Below are 13601 nucleotides of genomic sequence, written 5' to 3' on the forward strand. Positions count from 1 at the left end.
AGATCAACCTGTGACGCTACAGCCTGTCAGGGGGAGGGGTGTCTGCCATTGCTGAGGCTTGAGCAGGTAAAGAAAGTGGTGGGAAGCTCGAACAGGGCAGAGCCCACCACAGCTCAGCAAGGCCTACTGCCTCTCTAGACTCCACCTCTGCAGGCAGGGCATAACTGAACAAAAGGCAGCAGACAACTTCTGCAGATTTAAATGTCCCTGTCTGACAGCTCTGAAGAGAGCAGTGGTTCTCCCAGCACAGTATTCGAGCTCTGAGAACAGACAGACTGCCTCCTCAAGACAGTCCCTGACCCCCGTGTAGATAGACTGGGAGACACCTCCCAGTAGGGGCCAACAGACACCTCATACAGGAAGGTGCCCCTCTGGGATGAAGCTTCCAGAGGAAGGATCAGGCAGCAATATTTGCTGTTCTGCAATATTTGCTGTTCTGCATCCTCTGCTGATGATACCCAGGAAAACAGAGTCTGGAGTGGCCCTCCAGCAAACTCCAACAGCCTTGCAGCCGAGGGTCCTGACTATTAGAAGGAATATTAACAAGCAGAAAGGAATAGCATCAACATCAACAAAAAGGACATCCACACCAAAACCCCATTTGTAGGTCACCAACATCAAAGACCAAAGATAGATAAACCACAAAGATGGGGAGAAACCAGAGAAGAAAAGATAAAAACTCCAAAAACCAGAGTGCCTCTTCTCCTCCAAAGGACTGCAGCTCCTCATCAGCAATGCAACAAAACTGGATAGAGAATCAGTTTGACGAGTTGACAGAAGTAGGCTTCAGACGTTCAGTAATAACAAACTTCTTCAGCTAAAAGTACATGTTCTAATCCATTGCAAGGCAGCTAAAAACCTTGAAAAAAGGTTAGACGAATGGCTAATAGAATAAACAATGTAGAGAAGACCTTAAATGACCTGATGAAGCTGAAAACCACAGCACAAGAACTTTGTGATACATGCACAAGTTTCAATAGCCAATTCAATCAAGTGGAAGAAAGGATATCAGTGATTGAAGATTAAGTAAATAAAATAAAGCAAGAAGACAAGATTAGAGAAAGAAGAGTGAAAAGAAATGAACAAAACCTCCAAGAAACATGAGGCTCTGTGAAAAGACCAAATCTACATTTGATTGGTGTACCTGAAAGTGACAGGGAGAATGGAACCAAGTTAGAAAACACTCTTCAGGATATTATCCAGGAGAACTTCCCCAATCTAGCAAGGCAGGCCACCATTCAAATTCAGGAAATACAGAGAACACTACAAAGATACTCCTTGAGAAGAGCAACCCCAAGACACATAATTGTCAGATTCACCAAAGTTGAAATGAAGGAAAAAATGTTAACGGTAGCCAGAGAGGAAAGGTCAGGTTACTCACAAAGGGAAGCCCATCAGACTAACAGCTGATCTCTCAGCAGAAACCTTGCAAGCCAGAAGAGAGTGGGGCCAATATTCAACATTTTTAAGAAAAGAATTTTCAACCCAGAATTTCACATCCAGCCAAACTAAGCTTCATAAGTGAAGGAGAAATAAAATCCTTTACAAACAAGCAAATGCTGAGAGATTTTGTCACCACCAGGCCTGCCTTACAAGAGCTCCTGAAGGAAGCACTAAACATGGAAAGGAACAACCAGTATCAGCCGCTGCAAAAACATGCCAAATTGTAAAGGCCATCGATGCTAGGAAGAAACCGCATCCATTAATGCACAAAATAACCAGCTAACATCATAATGACAGGATCAAATTAACACATAACAATATTAACCTTAAATGTAAATGGGCTAAATGCCCCAATTAAAAAACGCATACTGGCAAATTGGATAAAGGGCCAAGACCCATCAGTGTGCTGTATTCAGGAGACCCATCTCGTGTGCGGAGATACACATAGGCTCAAAATAAAGGGATGGAGGAAGATCTACCAAGCAAATGGAAAGCAAAAAAAAGCAGAGGTTGCAATCCCAGTCTCTGATAAAATGGACTTTAAACCAACAAAGATCAAAAGAGACAAAGAAGGCCATTACATAATGGTAAAGGGATCAATTCAACAAGAAGAGCTAACTATCCTAAATATATATGCACCCAATACAGGAGCACCCAGATTCATAAAGCAAGTCCTTAGAGACCTAGAAAGAGACTTAGACTCCCACACAATAATAATGGGAGACTTTAATGCCCCACTGCCAGTATTAGACAGATCAACGAGACAGAAGGTTAACAAGGATATCCAGGACTTGAACTCTGCTCTGCACCAAGCAGACCTAACAGACATCTACAGAACTCTCCACTCCAAATCAACAGAATATACATTCTTCTCAGCACCACATCGCGCTTATTCTAAAATTCACCACATTAATTGGAAGTAAAAAGTTCTTCAGTAAATGTAAAAGAACAGAAATCACAACAAACTGTCTTTCAGACCACAGGGCAATCAAATTAGATCTCAGGATTAAGAAACTCACTCAAAACCAAACAACTACATGGAAACTGAATAACCTGCTCCTGAATGACTACTGGGTAAATAATGAAATGAAGGCAGAAATAAAGATGTCCTTTGAAACCAATGAGAACAAAGACACAATGTACCAGAATTTCTGGGACACATTTAAAGGAGTGTGTAGAGGGAAATTTATAGCACTAAATGCCCACAAGAGAAATCAGGAAAGATCTAAAATCGACACCCTAACATCACAATTAAAAGAACTAGAGAAGCAAGAGCAAACAAATTCAAAAGGTAGCAGAAGGCAAGAAATAACTGAGATTAGAGCAGAACTGAAGGAGATAGAGACACAAAAAACCCTTCAAAAAAATCAATTAATCCAGGAGCTGGTTTTCTGAAAAGATCAACAAAACAGATCGCTAGCAAGACTAACAAAGAAGAAAAGAGAGAAGAATCAAATAGACACAATAAAAAGTGATAAAGTGGGTATCACCTCCAGTTCCACAGAAATACAAACTACCATCAGAGAATACTATAAACACCTCTATGCAAACAAACTAGAAAATCTAGAAAAACTGGATAAATGCCTGGACTTTTTTTTACCCTTCCAAGACTAAACCAGGAAAAAGTTGAATCTCTGAATAAACCAGTTACATGTTCTGAAATTGAGGTAAAGTATAATTAAAGTATAATTTAAAAAATGAAACAAATCCATTCACATATCAGTAAAAAATAGATCAATCAATCAATAAAACATGAAAGTGCCATATTGACTAAAGGTGGTAAAAACAGGCATCCTTGTGTTGTTCCTGGTCTTTGTGGGGAAATCTCTAAATTTGTAAGCCTTTCACTGTTGCATATGATGTGAGTTTTTCCTTCCTTCCTTCCTTCCTTCCTTCCTTCCTTCCTTCCTTCCTTCCTTCCTCCCTCCCTTCCTCCCTCCCTCCTTCCCTTCCTCCTTCCTTCCTTCCTCTCTCTCTCTTTCTCTCTCTTTCTTTCTTTCTCTCTCTCCCTTTCTTTCTTCCTTCCTTCCTTCCTTCCTTCCTTCCTTCCTTCCTTCCTTCCTTCCTTTCTTCCTTCCTTCCTTCCTTCCTTCTTCTCTCTCTCTCTCTCTCTCTCTCTCTCTCTCTCTTTCTTTCTTTCTTTCTTTCTTTCTTTCTTTCTTTCTTTCTTTCTTTCTTTCTTTCTTTCTTTCTTTCTTTCTTTTCTTTCTTTCATAAATAGAGACAACGTCTCACTATGTTTCCCAGGCTGGTCTCAAACTTCTAGGCTCAAGCAACCTTCCCAAAGTGCTAGGGTTACAGGAGTGAGCCACCATGCCTAGCCTCATGTAAGTTTTTCATATATGCGTTTTATTCTGTTGAAGAAGTTCTCTTTTGGTCTTTATTATTTCAGTGTTCTGTTTTTGTTGTTGTTGTTGTTGCTGTTGTTTTGTTTTTTTTAAATCCTGAAAAGGTGTTGGGTTTTGTCAAAAGCTGTTTTCTACATTATCCCTTAATTCTATTAATGTTGTGAATAACATCGATTTTTTGGTTTTTTTGAGACGGAGTCTCACTCTGTCTCCCAGGCTGGAGTGCAGTGGTGTGATCTCAGCTCAGTGCAACCTCCATCTCCTGGGTTCAAGCGATTTTCCTACCTCAGCCTCCCTAACAGCTGGCATTACAGGCGTGTGTCACCACGCCCAGCTAATTTACTTTTATTTTTATTTTTTGTATTTTTAGTAGAGATGAGGTTTCACCATGTTGGCCAGGCTGACCTCGTATTCCTTACCGCGTATGATCTGCCCACCTCGGCCTCCCAAAGTGCTGGAATTACAGGTGTGAACCACTGTGCCTGGCTAAGTTTTTCCTTTTTTGACACCCAGGCTGGTGTGCAGTGGTGCAAACATGGTTCACCCAAATCAAGCAATTCTCTCATCTCAGCCTGCCAAGTAGCTGGGACTACAGTTGTGAGCCCCTGTGATGTGCCCTGATTTTCTTATAATGAATCACCCTTACATTCTTGGAATAAGTCTCATCTGTTAACATATATGTATAATATGTTTCTATGCTGCTGGATTTGATTTGCTAGTATTTTCTTTAGGATTTCTGCGTCTATATTTATAAGGGACATTGGTCTATAGTTTTCTTTTCCTGTAATGTCATTGTATGGCTTTGGTATCAGGGTAATGCTGGATTCACAGAATGGGTCAGAAATGTTGCCTCTTCTTCTGTTTTTGGGAAGAGTTTAATAAGAATTGGCCTTAATTATTTAAATGCCTGGTAGAGTTCACCAATGGAGCCATTGGGTCCTGAGCTTTTCCTTATGGAACTTTAAAAAATTGTTACCAATTCCATCTCTTTACTTGTTATAGATCTATTCCGACTTTCTAGTTTTTCTTGGGTTAGCCTTGGTAATTTGTACGGTTCTAGAAATTTGTGCCTGTCATCCAAGTGTATTCAATTAATTGACATACAACTAGTTTATCGTATTCTCTTCTAATCTTTTATTTTTGTAAGGGTTGTAGTAACCTTCGATTCCTGATGTTAGTAGTTAGAGTCATCTCCGTTCCTTTTTTTTGTGGTGGGGGATTAGTATTTCTAAAAGTTTATCAGTTTTGCTGATTTGTTAAAGAACCAGCTTTTGGTTTTGTCGACTCTTGCTTTTATAGAATACTATATTTTACTTATATTCACTGTAATTTTTATTGTTTTTTTGCTGTTGCTTGCTCTGGGCATAGTTTGATTTTTCTAATCCTATAAGGTGGAATAAAGTATTATTTATTTGAGATCTTTCTTTTTTTTTCCTTGAGCTAGGGTCTTGCTCTGTTGTCCAAGCTTTAGTGTAGTGGTGCAACCATGGCTCACTGTAGCCTCAAACTCCTGGGCTCAAGTGATCCTCCTGCCTCAGCCTCCGAAGTAGCTGAGACCATAGGCATGTGCCACGATGCCTGGCTAGATTTTTTATTTTTTTTTCATAGAGATAGGGTCTCGCTATATTACCCAGGCTGGTCTCAAGCTTCTGGCCTCAAGTGTTCTTTCTTTTTCTTTCTTTCTTTTTTCTTTTTCTTTTTTTTTTTTTTTTTGAGACTTGTTGCCCAGGCTAGAGTGCAATGGCATGATCTCAGCTCACTGCAACCTCCGCCTCACAGGTTCAAGTGATCCTCCTGCCTCAGCCTCCCGAGTAGCAAGGACTAGAGGTGTGAGCCACCATGCCAGGCTAATTTTGCCTTTTTAGTAGAGATGGGGTTTCTCCATGTTAGTCAGACTGGTCTTGAACCCCTGACCTCAGGTAATCCACCCGCCTCAGCCTCCCAAAGTGCTGGGTTTACAGGCATGAGCCACCGCGCCCGACCTCTTTCATTTGTGATGTAGCTGTTTACAGCTATAAATTTCCCTCTGAGCATTGTCTTTGCGGCATCTCGTAAGTTTTGGAAAGTTGTATTGCTTTTTCATCCATCTCCAAATATTTTAAAAATTTTTTGTGATATCTTCTTTTACCCATTGTTTGTTTATGTTGTTTAATTTGTACATAATTGTATATTTGGGAATCTAAAAATTTTCTTTCTCTTGTTGGTTTCTAGTTTTATTCCATTGTGATTGAAGAAATTACTTTGTATGATTTCAATTTTTTTTTTTTTTTTTTTTTTTGAGACAGGGTCTCTCTGTCACTGGAGTACAGTGGCGTGATCTTGGCTCACTGCAACTTCCACCTCCTGGGTTCAAGCAATCCTCTTGCCTCAGCCTCCCAAGTAGCTGGTATTACAGGCGCCTACCACCATGCCCTGCAAATTATTGTATTTTTAGTAAAGACGGGATTTCACCATGTTGGCCAGGCTGGTCTCGAACTCCCGACCTCAGGTGACCCACCTGCCTCGGCCTCCCAAAGTGTTGGGATTACAGGCGTGAGCCACCATGCCCAGCCAATAACTCAAAAATTTTCAAGAGACAGAGACTTATTTTTTAACAGATGGGAGACTCAGTTTTTTAAACAAGACCCAATAAAGACAGCATGAGGCTAACTCAATCTGTCTCTCCTGCAAACAAAAATTTTTTTTACTATTTTTTAATATTACATGAAAAGTTTGTTTAAAAGAGAGCACTAAATTTTACCTTTCTATGTAAAATTGTTCCTTTAGTAGTTTTAATTACATATATTATAAAGTCACCTCTTAGGCAGTTTCTGCCTCTTGGGTTCAAGTGATTCTCTTGCCTCACCCTCCCGAGTAGCTCCCATTACAGGTGTGCACCACCACGCCCAGCTAATTTTTGTATTTTTTGTAGAGACAGGGTTTCGCCATGTTGGTCAGGCTGGTCTCAAACTCCTGACCTCAGGTGATCTGTCCACTTTCACCTCCCAAAGTGCTGGGATTACAGGCGAGAGCCACTGCACCCAGCCATTACTAACTTTGATTTTTAATGAAAAACTAAGGAGGTAGGCAATTTTAATTATGTACCAGGTATAGAGTCTAGGACAGTAGTAACATATGTCACTAATATATGATTCTTTTTAGGATAGCCAGGGCGCATGGTTAACTCTACACATCCCCAGGCCTTATCTACAATCTAAGGGCTTTAAAAGAGACTAGTCCAACAATTATTTAAAATGTTATAGAAGCGCCAGGCATGGTGGCTCATGCCTGTAATTCTAACACTTTGGGAGCAGAGGCTGGTGGATCCCTTGAGCCTAGGAGTTCGAGACCAGCCTGGCCAACATGGTAAAACCCGATCTCCACTAAAAATGCAAAAAAGAGCTAAACATGGTGGCACGTGCTTGTAGTCCCAGCTATGCGGAAGGCTGAGGTGGAAGGATCACGCAAGCCCAGGGAGGCTGAGGCTGCAGTGAGCACGCCGTTGTACTCCAGACTGAGCAACAGAGTGAGTCTCAGCCGAAGAAAAAAATGTATAAAAGTAGTTTAGGACCTAAAAGATCTTAGTAAAGACAATACCAGATTTGTCTAATTTACACCAAATATTCACATTCTGAAGATGTTTTTATTTTACTAATAATTTAAAAACTATCTTTAGTAAATCTTGTATCTTTAGTAAATCTTTAATTACTAAAGATTATTAAAGTTATGTGAACGAAAATATATTGAAAGTTTTTATTTTTTGATAAAATATTCAATATAAGTGGTTAAGTCAACTGATTAGAGCTTTTTAAAAAACCTATTTCAGTGGTGAAATATTATATATTCATGGCACATGTAAACATAGACATAACAGACAGAAGTAGACCTTATAGACTTGCAAGACTTTTTATTTGTCAATTTTAAAATTTTTATTAATTAATTAATTTATTAGAGACAAGGTCTCACTCTGTCACCCAGACTGGAATGCAATGATATAATCATAGCTCACTGTAGCCTCAAACTCCTGGGCTTAACTGATCCTCTCGCTTCAGCCTCCTGAGTTGCTGGGACTACAGGTATGAACCACCATGCCCAGCCAATTAAAAAAAATTTTTATAGAGATGTGGGTCTCACTTTGTTGCCCAGGCAGGACTCGACCTCCTGGCCTCAAGTGATCCTCATACCTCAGCCTCCCAAAGTGTTGGAATTACAGGCTTAAGCCACCACATCTGGCTGGTTTTAATTATCAAACAACAACAACAAAAATCATTAAAAAAAAAAAAATAGTACTGTGGCCTCTACACAAAAATAAATAAAAACAATTCAGCATGGTGAAAACAAGATAGAGTCAATAATGTTAAACTTGTTTTTTGACATAGACTCACTCTGTCGCCCAGGCTGGAGTACAGTGGCTTGATCTCAGTTCACTGCAGCCTCCGCTCCGCTGGTTGAAGCGATTCTAGTGCCTCAGCCTCTGGAGTAGCTGGGACTACAGGCGTGCACCACCATGCTTGGCTAATTTTTCTATTTTTAGTAGAGGCAGGGTTTCACTATGTTGAGTTTTGCTCTTGCTTCCCAGGCTGGAGTGCAATGGTGCAATCTCGGCTAACTGCAACCTCTGCCTCCCGGATTTAGGTAATCCTACTGCCTCAGCCTCCCGAATAGTTGGGATTACAGGAATGTGACATCATGCCCGGCTAATTTTGTATTTTTAGTAGAGATGGGGTTTCTCCATGTTGGTCAGACTGGTCTCAAACTACCGACCTCAGGTGATCCACCCACCCCAACCTCCCAAAGTGCTGGGATTACAAGTGTGAGCCACCACACCTGGCTCTAGTTTTTGTAGTTTTTAGTAGAGACAGAGTTTCATCATGTTGGTCAGGCAGGTCTCGAGTTCCTGACCTTAGTTGATCCCAAAATACTGGGATCACAGGCGTGAGCTACTGCGCCCAGCCCAAACAGTCTAAATTTTAATAAATACTGCCAAATAACACTTTCAAAAACAGTATCCATTCATACTCCCACCAATGGTATATAAAAAGGCTCAATAACAACTGGTAAAATAGGTTTGGCGGGAAGTTCAGCTCTACGCTGCTTAGTTGCTGATATTTGCAACCATAGAATTTTTTTTTTTTTCTGAGACAGAGTCTCGCTTTGTCGCCCACACTGGAGTGCAATGGCGCCACCAAGTCTCACTGCAACGCTTGCCTCCAGGCTTCAAGTGATCCTCCCGCCTCAGCTTCCCGACTAGCTGGGATTACAGGAGTGCACCACCACGCCCGGCTAATTTTGTATTTTTAGTAGAGACGGGGTTTCACCATGTTGGCCAGGATGGTCTTGAATTCCCGACCTCAGGTGATCTGCTCGCCTTGGCTTCCCAAAGTGCTGGGATTACAGGCATAAGCCACCGTGCTGGGCCCCGCAAACATAGAATCTTTTAGAAAGGGACATAAAAATTCATCGAATTCTTGTCCAACTTCCCGCCCAAGGCAGCAATCCCCTGCAATACAGTCTTGTTTTCAGTGCTTCTCTTGTCTGGGACTGGAGTCAAACTCCTCATCTTTTATCTTAAGAAGAAACCACCACTGACAGTGGGCTTATCCCATCCAGTAAGTTTGTTATATCACTGGGCCAAAATCTACTTTCCTGGTGGGGCCCAGTGGTTCACGCCTGTGATCCCAGCACTTTGGGAGGCTGAGTAGGGCGGATCACCTAAGGTCAGGAGTCAGAGACCAGCCTGGCCAACATGGCAAAACCCCACCTCTACTAAAAATACAAAACTAGCTGGGTGTGGTGGTGCATGCCTGTAGTCCCACCTACTCGGGAGGCTGAGACAGGAGAATCACTTGAACCCAGGAGGCAGAGGTTGCAGTGAGTGGAGATCACTTCACTGCACTCCAGTCTGGGTAACAGAGTGAGATTCCATCTCAAACACACACACACACACACACACACACACACACACATACGCGCACACACACAGAGTCTACTTCCCTGTTAACACACCCACACCCCACCTGTCCTAGCTCTGCTGTCAGGAGTAACACAAAAGAGCTAATCCTTTTCCACATGACAGCCCTTAAAATATTTGAAGACTGTATCAAATTTCCCCAGAGCCTTCTTTTTGTGGGGTAAAACTTCCCAGTTGTGACCAGACATGTCGTCTCCATAGGAAAGTGCTGACTGGGGTCTCTTCAGCTCAGTGGCCCAGCAGAAGAGCTTTAGAGTCCCTAGGCTTGGGTTCAAGTCCATGTTCCCACCCTTTCCAGCCACCTGACCTGGACTAAATCACTCCTCAGACTTCAGTTTCCTCCCTTGGATAAACTGCAGAGCAATAGTACCCATGACATAGGGTTGCTGGTTTGGCCACATTATGATTTTTTTTTCTTTTTTTTTGAGACAGAGTTTCACTGTTATTGCCCAGGCTGGAGTGCAGTGGCACAGTCTTGGCTCGCTACAACCTCCGCATCCCAGGTTCAAGTGATTTTCCTGCTTCAGCCTCCAGAGTAGCTGGGATTACAGGCACCCGCTACCATGCCCAGCTAATTTTTTGTATTTTTAGTAGAGACAGGGTTTCTCCATGTTGGCCAGGCTGGCCTCGAACTCCTGACCTTAGGTGATCCACCCGACTTGGTCTCCCAAAGTGCTGGGATTACAGGCGTGAGCCACTGCTGGCCTTTTTTTTTTTTTTTTTTGAGACGAAGTCTTACTCTGTCACCCAGCCTGAAGTGCAGTGGCACGATCTTGGCTCACTGCAACCTCTGCCTCCCGGGTTCAAGTGATTCTCCTGCCTCCGCCTCCTGGTAGCTGGGACTACAGGCACCTGCCACCACACTTGATCACCCCGATTTTTTTGGTGGGTTCCTTCCTCCATAAGAAAAAAAGTGTTTTAAATCATAATTTATGACCGTGTTAGTATAAAGATGAATATAACAAGGCCTGGTGCAGTGGCTCATGCCTGAAATCCCAGTACTTTGGGAGGCCAAGGTGGGAGAATGACTTCATCCCAAGAGTTCAGGACCAGCCATGGCAACATGGCAAGACCCTTTCTCTACAAAAAATTAAAAAAATAAAAATTAGCCAGAAGTGGTGGCATGTACCTGTGGTCCCAGCTCCTCGGGAGGCTGAGGTGGGAAGATGGCTTGAGCCCAGGAGGTCAAGGCTGCAGTGAACCATGATTGTACCACTGCACTCCAGCCTGGACGCCAGAGCTCCTGCTCACAAATACCAAAAACTAAAAACCAAAAATTATATATTACATATATATATGTAATAAAGGCAGGGTTATATTTATTTTCTCTTCTGATTTTAAAAGAATTAAAACATTTACATGGGACCCTAAAAGTATTGTGGGCCTTATGCACCATGCTTCCTGTAAGTTCACAGGCCCTGGCTGCTGGAAGAAAGAAAAAAGAGAAAACATGCCAAATACGGAAAGTGCTTAGCACGGCCTGGCTCTTTGTAACTTAATAAATGGTGATCAAAAATTAAAAAGGGCAGTGCAGGCCAGGTGCAGTGGCTCACGCCTGTAATCTCAGCACTTTGGGAGGACAGGCGGGCGGATCACGAGGTCAGGAGTTTGAGACCAGCCTGGGCAACACAGTGAAACCCTGTCTCTACTAAAAAATACAAAATTAATCAGGCATGGTGGCACACACCTGTAATCCCACCTACTCGGAATGGCTGAGACAGAAGAATTGCTTGAACCCGGGAGGTGGAGGTTGCAGTGAGCCGAGATCACGCCATTGCACTCCAGCCTGGGCAACAAGAGTAAAACTCCGTCCAAAAAAAAAAAAAAAAAAGTGCGGGGAGGTGCAGTGCAGAGAACGGAGCGTAACCCTGGAGAACTCTGCAGAACTTTCCTTTTCCTTTTTTTTTTTTTTTTTTTTTGTTTGAGACCGAGTCTGGCTTTGTCGCCCAGGCTAGCACAATCTCGGCTCACTGAAACCTCCACCTCCCAGGTTCAAGTGATTCTCCTGCCTCAGCCTCCTGAGTAGCTGGGATTACAGGTGCCTGCCACCACACCCAGCTATTGTTTTGTATTTTTAGTAGAGACTTGGTTTCACTATATTGGCCAGGCTGGTCTTGAACTCCTGACCTCAGGTGATCTGCCTGCCTTGGCCTCCCAAAGTGGTGGGATTACAGGCGTGGGCCACCGCACCCGGCCTGTGGAGCTTTCTTTATTGGCATGCATTGGGACTTGCAGACTCAGCTTCAGTTGAGTGCAAGTGACAGAGTTCCTGGGTCCACGTTTTCTCAGCGTGTCCACAAGAGTCTTGCGAGAGATTCTGCAAAAAGACACACAGTCTATGGCATTTATTTTGAGAGAAGAGAAAGTATATGTTTAGGGACATGTGCATGAAGAATTCTGGAAGGATAAAGCAGAGATTAATTTATAACTGTTACCTATGGGGAAGGATTGATTGGGAATATTGTGAATAGGTCCAGGAGTGGGAGACAGTCTTTCCACTGTATGCCTACTTACAGTTTTGATGTGTAAACAATGATAATAGAGTGCGGATTCAAAAATCTTAAGAATTTCTTTATTTTTTCTTTTGTGATGGAGTCTCTATCACCCAGGCTGGAGTGCAGTGGCACGATCTCAGCTCACTGTAACCTCTGCCTCCCGGGTTCAAGTGGTTCTCCTGCCTCTACCTCTTGAGTAGCGGGAATAACACTTGTGCACCACCACACCCAGCTAATTTTTCTATATTTAGTAGAGACAGGGTTTCACCCTGTTGGCCAGGCTGGTCTTGAACTCTTGACCTCCGGTGGTCTGCCAGCCTCGTCCTCCCAAAGTGCTAGGATTACACGCTTGAGCCACTGCACCTGGCTCAAAAATCTTAGTAATTTTTTTTGACTGTCCTAAATTATTTATTAGGTATGAGTTTTACAAACTTTACTTATATTAGCGGTAACAGTGGAGATTGAGAGTATTGCACCTTCTCCAAGCTGCCCGGCAAGAACCACCAACAGTGTGGTGGAACTTATGGCCCTTTCCAAGGCCATGGCTCTTTTGGCCTGCACATGTCAGCTCACGCATCTCCTTGTGCTTGTGAACTGGTTTGGTGATCCACTGGGTGTCAGGATTTCTTCTGATAGCTTTATGGAATGGATCAATGAGGATAACCTCAAAAAATCTGTATGTGGAATCTTCACCAACCCAATAAGAATTCAGGACTCTTAGAGCCCCACAGTGGCGTCCAACTCACTCATCTGCAATCAACTGAAGGCTTCAGTTAATACCGTGATGGACAGGCTTGCCATAAGTTGCAACCTTAGGAATTGGGCATTTTCGGCCATCACAGAGAATACGAATCCTATATATAACATAACCTTGCTAGGTCTTGTAGCCCAACTGGTGCACTTTATTGGGCTGGGTGGAGTGGGGAGCCCCGTGGAGAGCAGAGAGCTGGCGGTACTGCCAGCAGCAGACCCTCAGAAGAAAGCTCATGACATCAGACTGCTTCTTTCTCCATAGCTCCTGGGTGTACTTGTATGCACCCATCTTGGCTTACTTGATGGCTGCTGCCAGACAGAAAGGTCAAAAATCTTAATAATTTTTATTTTGAAAAATATATGCATGTGGTTAGAAAAAACTTCAGACAGTTCAAAAGGGTGAAAAGCAATCTCCTTTTTGTACCCAAAGAGTACCTGGTAAGATATAACATCTCATACAGGACTTACAAAACCTCTATGGAAACTATTTAAAAAATGTGTAAAGAGAGAGTAAAGAAGACCTAAATAAATGGAGAGATATACATGTTCATTAATTGGAAGAGCCTAGACTCAAAGGCGCCAACTCTTGTATTGATTCATAGATCAAATGAA

The 13601-nt window shown here is 42.6% G+C and overlaps 1 pseudogene; it reads right to left on the bottom strand.

The window, feature by feature from the left end:
• Positions 1-12678: 12678 nt before the first annotated feature.
• On the bottom strand, positions 12679-13292 carry LOC103228858 (large ribosomal subunit protein eL15-like; annotated as a pseudogene).
• Positions 13293-13601: the final 309 nt, after the last annotated feature.

This window comes from Chlorocebus sabaeus, chromosome 5 (assembly GCF_047675955.1).
Source record: "Chlorocebus sabaeus isolate Y175 chromosome 5, mChlSab1.0.hap1, whole genome shotgun sequence".
NCBI lineage: Eukaryota > Metazoa > Chordata > Mammalia > Primates > Cercopithecidae > Chlorocebus > Chlorocebus sabaeus.